General features: G+C 40.3%; 1 non-coding gene across 1 annotated transcript; it reads right to left on the bottom strand.

Annotated features, from left to right (window-relative positions):
* Positions 1–3,422: 3,422 nt before the first annotated feature.
* LOC132532003 (U6 spliceosomal RNA) lies at positions 3,423–3,529 on the bottom strand. The gene has a single exon (XR_009544266.1). It is a non-coding gene; the product is annotated as a U6 spliceosomal RNA (small nuclear RNA).
* Positions 3,530–12,286: the final 8,757 nt, after the last annotated feature.

Consider the following 12,286-nt stretch of genomic DNA (forward strand, 5'->3'; position numbering starts at 1 on the left):
GAAACAGGGGGAGGGATAAGTCTTAAGCAGGGGAGCCTTACTACACTGGGTGGGAAGGAGGCAGCTATGAGTAGGAATGTGAGCATTTTGCAGATGCAGAGGCGGGAAGTTGTGAAGTGTGAGAGTGGTATCTTCTACTTGTGGGTTAATGTTAAAGACATACCTCCTTATTTCTTTTCATGCACTTCATGAAGTATCATCAGAAATGCTATCAATGAGCTTTCTTTTGATACTTTTGTTGCTATTGAAGCAGATTCTCCTGATTAAGAAAAGGAGAAGGGAGAACTGTGTAAGCAATAACCCCTCACTTCTAAGCGAAGCAGAGTAAGGTCCTGGCCAATCCCAGGGTTATGGCAGTGAACATATCTGGCCTTCCAGGCTGGCTCGTCCTCCTTTGGCTGTCAGCTTTAGGTTAGCACCTGCCAGGATGTCAACCATATGGGCTAAAAGAGACTGCAACCACTGTCACTATCTTGGCCTTCTACCATTTGGTTTTAGCCAGAACATTTTAAGGATCAATTATGATAATACTTTTAAAAGAGCTTTGAAAATTGTAGCTAACTAGAAATGTAATGGCGTGAGATGATTATGTGAGGCAGTATGAAGTGGTGGAAAACAGTGGTATAGAAATTACTTGCTGTATGATTTTGTTTGGGGGCCTTAATCTCACCGAGACCCTTCAGCTTCTCGTTCATGAAGTAGCCTTTTCCTACCAGCTCTATAGATTATTGTCAGCATCTAATGCAGTGGTTTTCAGTGTGGCTGGTCTTGTCCATTGGGGGTGATTTTGGAGTGAGTAGGGCAAGTTTTAGTTGTTCCAATAATGGGGAAAGGGTGGCATTTGTTGGGGTGGAGAGATTCAGGAATTTTGAGCATCTCACATACACTTGACAATCCTACAGAGAAGTTTTCCACTCCCAGCGTACAGTTGATGGGTCATATGGTAGTCGCATGCCTAGTTCTTTAAGAAAATGTTTTCCAGAGAGGCTGTCCCTTTTTACTTTCTCAACAGCAATGTGCGAATGATCCAGTTTCTCTACAATCTCTTCAGTATTTAATGTTGTCACTATTTCTTATTTTAGTCATTTTGATAGGTGTGTAGAGATATCTAATTGTGGTGTTAATTTACATTTCCTTAGTGGCTAGTGATGTGAAAATCTTTTTGTGTGCCTGTTTGCCATCTGTATATCTTCCTTGGTGAAATGTCTGTTCATTTCTTTCCCTCATTTTCTAATTGGATTGTTAGTTTCTTTACTGTTAAGTTTTGAAAGTTCTTTATATATTCTAGATGCTAGTCCTTTGTTGGATATGTGGTTTGCAAATATTTTCTCTTAACAGAGTCTTTTGCTGAGCAAACTCTAAAATTTTGATGAAGTCTAACTTACTGATTTTTCCTTTTATGGATTATGCTTTTGGTATCAAGTCTAAGCATTCTTTGCCTAACCCTGGATCCTGAAGATTTTCCCTTAAGCTTTCTTTCTAATGTTTTATAGTTTCATGATTTACATTTAAGTCTGTGATCCATTTTGAGTCAATTTGTGTGTAAGATGTAAGACTTAGGTCAGGGTACATTTTTTTGGACCTATGGATGACCAGTTCCTCTAGCACCATTTGTTGAATTATTTTTGCTCCTTTGTCAAGAATCAGTTGGGCATATTTTTATGGGTCTGTTTCTGCATTCTTTACTCTGTTCCATTGATCTGTGTGTTTCTCTCTCCACTAGTACCAGGCAGTCTTGATGATGTTAGCGATATAGTAAGTCTCAAAGCGGGCTTCTCTGGTGGTGCAGTGGTTAAGAATCTGCCTGCCAATGCAGAGGACACGGGTTTGAGCCCTGGTCCAGGGAGATCCCACGTGCTGTGGAGCAACTAAGCCCGTGCGCCACAGCTACTGAGCCTGCACTCTAGAGCCCGTGAGCCGGAACTACTGGGCCCACGTGCCACAGCTACTGAAGCCCATGTGCCTAGAGCCTGTGCTCTGCAACAAGAGAAGCCACCGCAATGAGAAGCCCACACACCACAACGAAGAGTAGCCCCTGCTCACTGCAACTAGAGAAAGCCCGTGTGCAGCAACAAAGACCCAATGCAGCCAAAAATAAATAAATAAATAATTTATTTATTTAAAAAAAAAGCCAAGGGATTGGACTAGGGAAAAAAAATGTCTCAAAGATGAGTACATAGATTCCTACCACTTTATTTTCTTTCTCAAAATGTTTTGTCTATTCTAGTTCTTTTGTCTTTCCATATACATTTTAAGAATAATCTTGTCTATAGATACAAAAAAATCTTGCTGGGGTTTTGATGGTAATTGTGTTAAAACTGTATGTCAGTTCAGGGAGAAGTGACATCTTGGCTATGTTGAGTCTTCCAACCCATGAACATGGTATGTCTCTCCATTTATTTAGATTTTCTTTGATTTCTTTAATCAACAGTGTATAGTTTTCAGCATAGAAGTATGGCACATGTTTTGTAAGATTTATACCTAAGTATTTCATTTTTTGAGTGATTTTAAATGGTATTATACTTTAAATTTTTGTATTCACATGTCTATTGCTAGTATGTAAAATACAGTCAATTCTTGTATGTTTATTTTGTATCCTACAACCTTCCTGAACTCATTTATTAGTTCCAGGAGATGTTTTGTAGATTCCTTCAGTTTTTCTATATAGATAATTAAGTCATTGGAAAATAGGGACAGTATTATTTCTTGCTTTCTGATCCGAATGACTTTTATTTCCTTTTCTTGCCATAATATGTTGACTAGAACTTCCAGGACTATGTAGAGTAAAAGTGGTGAGGGTGAACATCTTTGCCTCATTCCTCATCTTAAAGGGAAAGCATTCAGTTTTTTACCTTTAAGTATAATATTAGCTGTAAGTGTATTCTAGATGTTCTTTATCAAGTTTAGGAAGTTCTCCTCTATCCTATTTTTCTGAGTTTTTTTTTTAATCATGAATGGGTGTTCAAAATTGTCCAGTGTTTTTCTATATTGACCGATATGATCGTATGTTTTTCTTCTTTAGCCTTTGATATGGTGGATTGTATTGATTAATTTTAGAATATTGAGCCAGCCTTCCATCCCTGTAATAAGCCCCACTTGATCATGGTCTGTAAGTTTTTTATATTACTGAATTCCATTTGCTAGTTTTTTTTGTTTTTTGTTTTTTTGCTGTACGCGGGCCTCTCACTGCTGTGGCCTCTCCCGTTGCGGAGCACAGGCTCCGGACGCGCAGGCTCAGCGGCCATGGCTCACGGACCCAGCCGCTCCGCGGCATGTGGGATCTTCCCGGACCGGGTCACGAACCCGTGTCCCCTGCATCGGCAGGCAGACTCTCAACCACTGTGCCACAAGGGAAGCCCAGTAATTTTTTTTTAAATAAATTTATTTATTTTTATTTTTGGCTGTGTTGGGTCTTCGTTTCTAAAAATATGGAACGCTTCACAAATTTGCGTGTCATCCTTGCGCAGGGGCCATGCTAATCTTCTCTGTATCGTTCCAATTTTAGTATGTGTGCTGCCGAAATGAGCACCATTTGCTAGTATTTTGTTAAGGATTATTGTATCAATGTTCATGAGAGATATTTGTCTGTAGTTTTCTTTTTTTAAATACTGTCTTTGTTTGGTTTTGGTTTCAGCATGATACTAGCTTCATAAAATGAACTGGGAAGTGTTCCTTTCTCTTCTGTTTTCTGGAAGAGGATGTGTAAAATTGGTGTTAATTCTTTATTAAGCATTTGGTAGAAATTTCCAGTGAAACCATCTGGGTTGGGAGATTGTTTTTGCTCTTTATCATTTCCTTCCTTCTGCTTGATTTGGGTTTATTTTTTCTAATGTATGCATTTAGTACTATAAAATTCTCTCTCAGCCCCGCCTTAGCTCTGTCCCACAAATTTTGTTACCTTGTATCTTCATTTTTGCTCAGTTAAATATATTTTTTGATTTTCCTTGAGACTTCCTCTTTGACCTATAAATTATTTACAAGGGTGTTGTTTAGTTTCCAGGTGTTTGGAGATTATCCTGTTATCTTTGTTATTGATTTCTGTTTTAATTCCATTTTGGTCATAGAACACTCTCTGTATGATTTCAATTTTTAAAAGTTTGTTGAGGTTTGTTTTATGATCCAGGATATGGTCTATTTTGGTATATGTTCTGTGGACACTTGAAAAGAACGTGTATTCTGCTGCTGTTGGGTAGAGTGTTCTATAAATGTTGATTAGATTCTGTTGGTTAATGGTAATGTTGAGTTCTTTTTTATCCTGTTGATTTTCTGTCTAGATGTACTAGCAATTGTTGATTGAAGGGTGTTGAAGTCTCCAGATATACTTGTGAAATTGTCTATTTCTCCAAAAGCTTCCATCAGTTTTTGCTTTACATAGTTGGCATCTGTGTTGTTTGGTATGTTTACATTTAGGATTGCTGTTTTATTGGTTGATTGATCCTTTTAAACATTGTATAATGTCCCTGTCTGACTCTGGTAATTTTTTTTGCTTTCAAGTCAACTTTATCTGATATCAAAACAGCCACTCCATCTTTCTTTTGATTAGTGTTTGCATGACGTATCTTTTCCCATCCTTTTACTTTCCACCTTTTACTTTTAATCATACTGTTTATATTTAATATAATTATCGTTATGTTAAGGTTTAAACCTGCCATTTTATCTTTTGCTTTCTGTTCTTCCTCTATGTTTAAAATTATTTAAATTCCTCTGTTTCCTTTTTCCTGCCTTCCTGTGGGTTATTTGAACATTTTGTAGAATTCCATTTTGATTTACCTACAGTGTCTTTGAGTGTTTCTCTCTGTAGAGTGTTTTTAGTGGTTGCTTTAGGTGTTATGTCACACAGATACACACACATCTTATCACAGTCTGCTGGTGTCATAATTTTGCCAGTTTTGTATGAGGTATAAAAATCTTGCCTCCCTTTGTGTCCCTTCTCCCCCTATTTATAGTAAAGATGTCTTAGATATTTCCTCTCTATACATTTAGAACTATATTAGACCGTATTATAATTTTTGCTTCAACCATCAAACATAATTTAGAAGACTCAAGAGTAGAAGGAAAGAAGGTTGTATTTACCTATATTTTTGCTTACTGTGTTCTTTCAAAGGGTGCTTCTTCACTCCTCTGGAGAAAGACAAGGTGAAAAACACATGACTCATCAAAGATTGTGAGTTACCCTGGAATAATTTTTTTTCTTGGAAACTGCCATTTCCCTCAGGAACTCTCACTGGATCATGTAATTCATGTTTTTATACCCTGTGTGGGGATTTGGCTTTTTTGTTTATGGAGTCTGGATAAATACAACCAGGCTATGCATATAGCTAGTGTCCCAGCAGGTGCCAGAGAGGCAAGTTTGTCAAATGTAAATTAACATATATAATCTAAACATACTTCCAGTGACTGGGTTTAATATGTGCTCTGTTGACAAAGAAGTCTCCCAGGTAATAAATATTAAATGCTTGGGAATAGAAATACAGAATTAAACTCCAGCCAAAAATTTAGCTCCTGTCTCTTTGGGCAAAGAGACAAAGTGGTGTTTTACTATTTTTTTTTTTTTAAACCCTGGATGATTAGCTAACTAGATAAAGAAACATAAAAATGATATGATCTCTTTTTAGTTCTCATTAAAGAGAAGTTTGATTAAAAATAAAAAATGAATACATTAGTGCATTTTAGGATAATTATATGTATATATAGTTATATATGTAAATATATTTCAAGGAAATATAATCAATATAAAAATATATATTTCAAGGAAATATAATAAATATAAAAAATATAAAAATAAGGAAAAAACTCACTAATTTTGAATAATTGGCTCAGTGCTATAGAGAAACCCAGTCTATTTATCTATTTATTCATTTATTATTGAGATATAATTGACATATAACATTGTATTAGTTTTAGATGTACAACATAATGATTTAATATATGTATATATTTAAAATGATTACCACAATAAGTTTAGTCAACATCCATCACCTCACATAGTTACAAATTTGGTTTTTCTTGTGATGAGAACTTGTACCATCTACACTCTTAGTAAATTTCAAATATACAATACAGACTTGTTCACTGTAGTCACCATGGTGTGTATTATATCCCCAGGACATATTTATAGAAATTCAGTCTTAATAAGTAAAAATGGTTAAAGTATGGAAGATTTGAATGGATATACAGTGTTAATACTTTAAAGAACTAATAATTAAAGGAAGACTACCAATGAAAAATCCTGACACATTGGCTTTAAGGAAAAGACAAAAGAATTGTCATTGTTACACTCAATGTTGACATGCGAGGAAGTTTCTCAAAGACTGTTATTTTACTTCTCAAACTAATATTTTCATTTATCATGTTAGTGCCATTAATTTGTCAAGAAAGCCTTTCTTTTTATAGTTGGAGCAAAATCAAACTTCAAATTAGAGTATATTTGAATCAAAGTCTCTCAACAGTGGCACTGTTGACATTTTGGGTTGGGTGATTCTTTTTGATTGTGGTACGCGGGCCTCTCACTGTTGTGGCCTCTCCCGTTGCGGAGCACAGGCTCTGGACGCGCAGGCTCAGCGGCCATGGCTCACGGGCCCAGCTGCTCTGCGGCACGTGGGATCTTCCCAGACCGGGGCACGAACCCGTGTCCCCTGCATCGGCAGGCGGACTCTCAACCACTGCGCCACCAGGGAAGCCCATGGGTGATTCTTTATTGTAGGGGCTGCCCTGTACATTGCAGGATGTTTAGTAGTGTCCTCTACCTACTAGATTCCAGTAGCAACCACTCCTGCCCATCACCTCCACCAAGGAGTGACAAATAAAAATGCCTGCAAGCATTGCTAAATGTCCCCTGGGGACAAATTTGCTTCTGTTTGAGGACCACTGGTCTAAATTATTGGAATATCCAAAATAGTGCAGTTAAAATGTCTTATTGAACATCTACTGTACAATGAGCATGAAAGGAAGGATGCCTTTAATTCAGAGTCAGTGATGTCTAAATAGACCACACTTGGTGGCATCTGGGAATCTCCATTTTCATGCTCATTCCAAGGCTGAATTTGGGTGACCATAGCAGACTATTTGATTTACATATGCTTCCATTTTCCCCTTTTCCCTGGCTGGGTTTGGTAGATAACCTGTCTGCTCCACGATAACTTAGAACAGAGTATACCTTATTATATATATATATATATTTTTTACCTTATTATATTTAACATAATAGTTCAAGGATGCCCACGTTGGCTAAATACATTGTTGATTTAATTATTGTGGTTTTGAATAAAGAGTTTGGCCTTCTTCTTTCCAAATAAATGCTTCATTGACCTTTTCTTTGTAGCTCTTCATAATGCTAATGACACATTCACTAATTTCAAAAAGAGTAATTTCCCCTCCAAAGGTTAATAATTTCAATTAACTGTTCTGATCCAGGTAGGAGTTTTAAGTCTTGGCCAGTTGAGCTAATTGCTCATTCAAGACTCTTGATTGTTCCCTGGCTAATTTCTTTTAAAGGAGCATCTGAACTAGCCTTTCTTTTGCTCATTAGGTGCTTGGCAGCTTCCCAAAGTAAGCAAGGCTTGACATCTGGTATGTGGTACTTAGTACACGGGGGATTTTTGCCATCTCTTTGATATTACCCATTGTCCCCTTTATTTCTTTCAGGCCAGGGTTTCTTCCTCTTGGGATGCTCCTTGATTTCTAACCGGGCTAGTAACACAACTGCAGGAGCCCAAGTAAGGCTTAGGGCAGTGAGAGTGATCAGTTTTTGTTTTTGCTGGGTCTAGTTGAATCATTTTGATGTAGACTAAGAAGATGGCCAGTGTGGGACATGTTCAGTCTAAGGGTTGAGTGGATAGGGGCTGCTTATGAGGAGACGTTTTGACCTGACTTGGACTGAGGAGTTTTCTAGGACATGGGACTTTCATTGCTAAAATCAGGAAAGGCCCAAGCAAATTAGAATGAGTTGGTCACCCTAGGAATACTACTGTAATCCAGACGTCTCATGATTTAGTAGCCTGCGAACTCAAATATGACCACATAGTTATCAATACCTAAAAATTGACAGCTCTGAGTCTCTACATCGTAACTGCAAGAACTTAGTCCCTTGAATGTCTCCCAGATTTTTCTGGGAGTCTCCGGAAAGTGACTCATATGTTCTCAGAAATGAGGGCTCCTCCCTCTCTCTTGCTCTCTTTCTCTGTCTCTCCCTCCACCTTCTGTTTTTCCTTGTTTTTTTTTCTTCCTCTATAACTTTCAAGCAGTGGCCTGCAGCCTGCGAAGTGCCTGCAGAACTGCCTCCATACTGCCCCTGTTGTTACAAGTGTCTGTGAATAAATGGTCAACCCCCCAACCTGGTTTTTCTGCTGCTTTGCCAAGGATAGTTTTCTCCTGAGGGAGATCCCAAGGCCGCCAGGCTATTCACAGAGAGTCACAAGGTGCTTTAGTCCCTGGGCTCCCTCTCCTTTTCTCCAACGCCCCAGCTCCTTTCCTTCCATTATCCTTTCCTCCCACCTCTACTTATTCTCAGACATTCCTACACCTACACAACGGAGAATCAAAAACCCCCATACAACACCAACCCACACTGTGGGGCTGGGGCGGCGACATCGTCTTACTCATCTCACCTACTCACTCAGAATCTTCTTTTCTCCTCAGGCAAGCCGCTGGGAGGATTTTCCAACCTGACCAAGAGTTTCCTCTCAGCCTCCAACTGCTTAATTAAAACCAGTTTCGGCTGTCCCTATCCCTCATGGCTGTGTGGCACAGGTCTGAGAATTTACCTATCAAATCCAGAGTTGCCAGGGAGCCATCTGGATAGGCAGCAGGAGGTCAGGGGTACTGTCCATGTGCTGCATCAGGACTAAGTGTTGATGAGCACTGATGAGTTTCAGAGTACTGAATTAGGGCACTTATTAGTGACTCAAACTCTCATTTCCTCACTAACCACTCCCATCCTAACCTGAATCATTTTCATATCTGTTGTAAAGACAGAGGATGAAAAACAAACTGTTGAAAGGATTTTGGCTGCAAATAACAAAAATTCTGATTCAACCTGGTTTAAACACATGGAACATTAATTATCTTATGTAACAGTGAATCCATAAGTAGGGCAAGCTTCAGAGTTGAGTGACTCAGTGGTTCAGCAGTATCAACAAGAAGCCGGGTTGTCTCCATATCTGTGATATGTAGTCCATACATTGTTTCACCTTTGGACTCATTCTCCTCCTGGTCACAAGATGGCTGCCGATAGAAACTGGGAAAACCTGTGCCCTTGATTTTATGCATTAGGATAAAGAGGGAGAGGAGGATAGAGAGATGGGGGAGGGAAGGGAAAGAGTGAGGGAGGGACGTCTTCCTGAAATATGGAATGTGAATTTTTTCATGTAATCTGGGCCAATTTAGGTCATATGTCCACTGTGTGATCAGTGAGAATCACCAGAAAAATGCTATCCATTGATTTGTTGTGACCATTCAGAATCTATGCCCAGAGTTAGAAAAGGGTAAGCTTTTCTGAGTCGCCTGGGTTACACGAGAGGTGGATGGCTAGTTGAACAGAATTGGGATTTTTTTTAGGAAGGAGGAAAAAGGGAATGGATGCTGAATAGCCAACTGCAAGAATCCTCTACACAAACAATTCAATTTTATGCCTTTTCTCTATCCCTGTAATGGCCTTGGTAGGAACTTCGGTAATATTCTAACAGTTTGGCAGCCTCAATAGTGCAGAGAGGATGAGTGTTGGATTCCTGTGGACCCCAGTTTGAGTCATAGCTTTGCCATCTTCTAATTGTCTGACTTCCAGACAAGTGAAGTAACCTCCCTGATCTTCTGTTTCCTTATCTGTTAAATAGCTTAATGCTACTGACTGTGGAGCATTGTTGTGGGTATTAAAGACACAGTGTAAGGAAAGTATTTATCATAGAGCCGGCCACATAGTAGGTACTCAAGAAATGTTACTTTTCTGTGCTTTGTCCTGCCCACTCCCACTGGCCAATTTTGCAACATAACCACCTACCCACTCCACACCCCCATCCCTCTTGGCCAGCTCTTAGTGACACTCATTTGCACTTAGTCCTTTTTCCAGCCACACTTCTGGGCTCCTTGGGCCATCCAGGGGGCCAGTAGTTGAGGGTTATATGTCTAGCAGCCCTTTCCAAAAGGTGGAAGTTGATGGTGTGATATGCACCTCTTTCCTATGTGATGTCAGGTGGTTCAGTCCCTCTCTTTGTGGGTGATTTCCCTACAGTATCCAGCTTCTTGAGTACCTGATCCTGGAACAAGCACAGGTTTAGGGTGAGAATATCTGGATCCTTCCCTTTCTGGATGTGGAATCAGCTACTTGAGTATCTCTGAGCATCAGGTTCTGCACAGTCCAATTCTGATAACCAAATCTTCTCTGTTGGTTACTTTTCAATATCATAATAAATAGGACGATGTGTGTGAAGGCACTTAAAATGTGAATGTGTGAAACCATGTTGAATAAGTAGGAAAATCTGCTGTTCTCCAGTCTCAGTCTCTCAGGTATCTAGGATGCAGAGCCGGATATCATGATGGAATATGGAGCTATCTTACCCAATAAGAGATGTTTGGTCAACTTCCTAGCCTCACTCCCATTTCATTCCTTCCTTTATTCATCAAATATTTAGGACATTCTGTGGGCGATAAAAACTAGGGGTACAAAGATAGCTAAGACACCTGGCTTTATGAAGGAGTGACTCCTCTGCCCTCATCCACTTCCAGTTAATCCACAAATCCTGTTGAGTTAATAAAATAGCCCCTGCTTCTCTAATTCTGTCTCTAGATGGTACCTTCTCAGTGCTGTTGCAGCTTCTGTAGGACACTCAGCATCCCCTGAGCATCTGAGGGCCTGGTTTCAGTGGGTCCTGATGCTGAAGATGGAAGCACTCTCCAGAGAAGGGAAAGGTCTTGTTCAAGGCCACTCTGTTCTCAGCCCTATTTCTTTCTTTGAAAGTTAACTAATTAATTAATTAATTTTAAGTTTATTTTTGGCTGTGTTGGGTCTTCGTTGCTGCGTGCGGGCTTTCTCTAGTTGTGACGAGCAGGGGCTACTCTTCGCTGTGGTGCACGGGCTTCTCATTGCGGTGGCTTCTCTTGTTGCGGGGCGTGGGCTCTAGGCCTGTGGGCTTCAGTAGTTGTGGCACGTGGGCTCAGTAGTTGTGGCTCGCGGGCTCTAGAGCACAGGCTCAGTAGTGGTGGCGCACAGGCTTTGTTGCTCCATGGCATGTGGGATATTCCCGGACCAGGGCTCGAACCCATGTCCCCTGCATTGGCAGGCAGATGCTTAACCACTACGCCACCAGAGAAGTCCCCCTCAGCCCTATTTCTCCTGATGCTCTGGTGAATGGTAGAGCTCTTTTCTCTCTAACACATGGGTTTTCCTGAGCTGTCACGAGTGTGTTTTCCCTAGTGTCGAAGGACTGACTATTGAAAACTATGTCCATCTCTTCTTCATACCTGGAAGTCTATCAGTTGAAGTCTATATATATAAAATCACTTCCCTCAGCTCTCTGGTATTGGCTTGTTGGAGGCAGAGGGTGAGGTGGGCAGAGTGAAGACCACTTGGTTCTCATTTCAGTGAAGACTTGCTGAAGGACCTTGGAGAAGCTGCCAGCTGTGCCCATAATTGATAGTAAAAGTTGCCACCTATTCCCTGATCTTCAGGGAATCTGGGAGGGTATCTGAGAGAATGAAAGGAATGTAGGGGGGAAAAGAAGGGCCCTGGATTGGGATTCCAAAGGCTATGGTGTCACCTTCCTTCTCTTGTGCAGTCATGGACAAATCCTCACATCTCTTCGTGCCTCTATTTTCCCATTGTTAAAATAGGGATAATTATAAATATTTGCCTTCCTGATCTAAGAGGGATTATGGGGAAACCCCAGTATGGCTGTTGCAGTCAAGAGAAAAGAGAACGTGTGAAGTGGATGAGATAATGTGGGCCAGGAGGTAAGTACTGAGAAGGAATGGAATGGAGGAGGTGGGTGTGTGTGGGGGTGATGTCAGCAGATGCAAACAGAGTCGGAGCCTGGCTGTCTCTTTGGGGAGGTAGAATGGATCCTGGTGAATAGTGGTGTTACAGATGGATTGGGAAGAGGTGAGGAGAAGCGGAGGATCTGTAGAGGGAAGAGGACAAGAGGAAAATCGTTCTAGACTGCTTGAAATTGGCAGGCTGTTTTCCTTTAAGAGTAGGTTGGTCTAAGACGGGGAGAACAAAGACCACCAATTTATAAGGAGTAATAAGATGGAGAGGTCGAGGAATAGCGAGCAATTTGAACCATCATCAGGAAAA

This window comes from Lagenorhynchus albirostris, chromosome 13 (genome assembly GCF_949774975.1).
Source record: "Lagenorhynchus albirostris chromosome 13, mLagAlb1.1, whole genome shotgun sequence".
Taxonomy (NCBI): Eukaryota; Metazoa; Chordata; class Mammalia; order Artiodactyla; family Delphinidae; genus Lagenorhynchus; species Lagenorhynchus albirostris.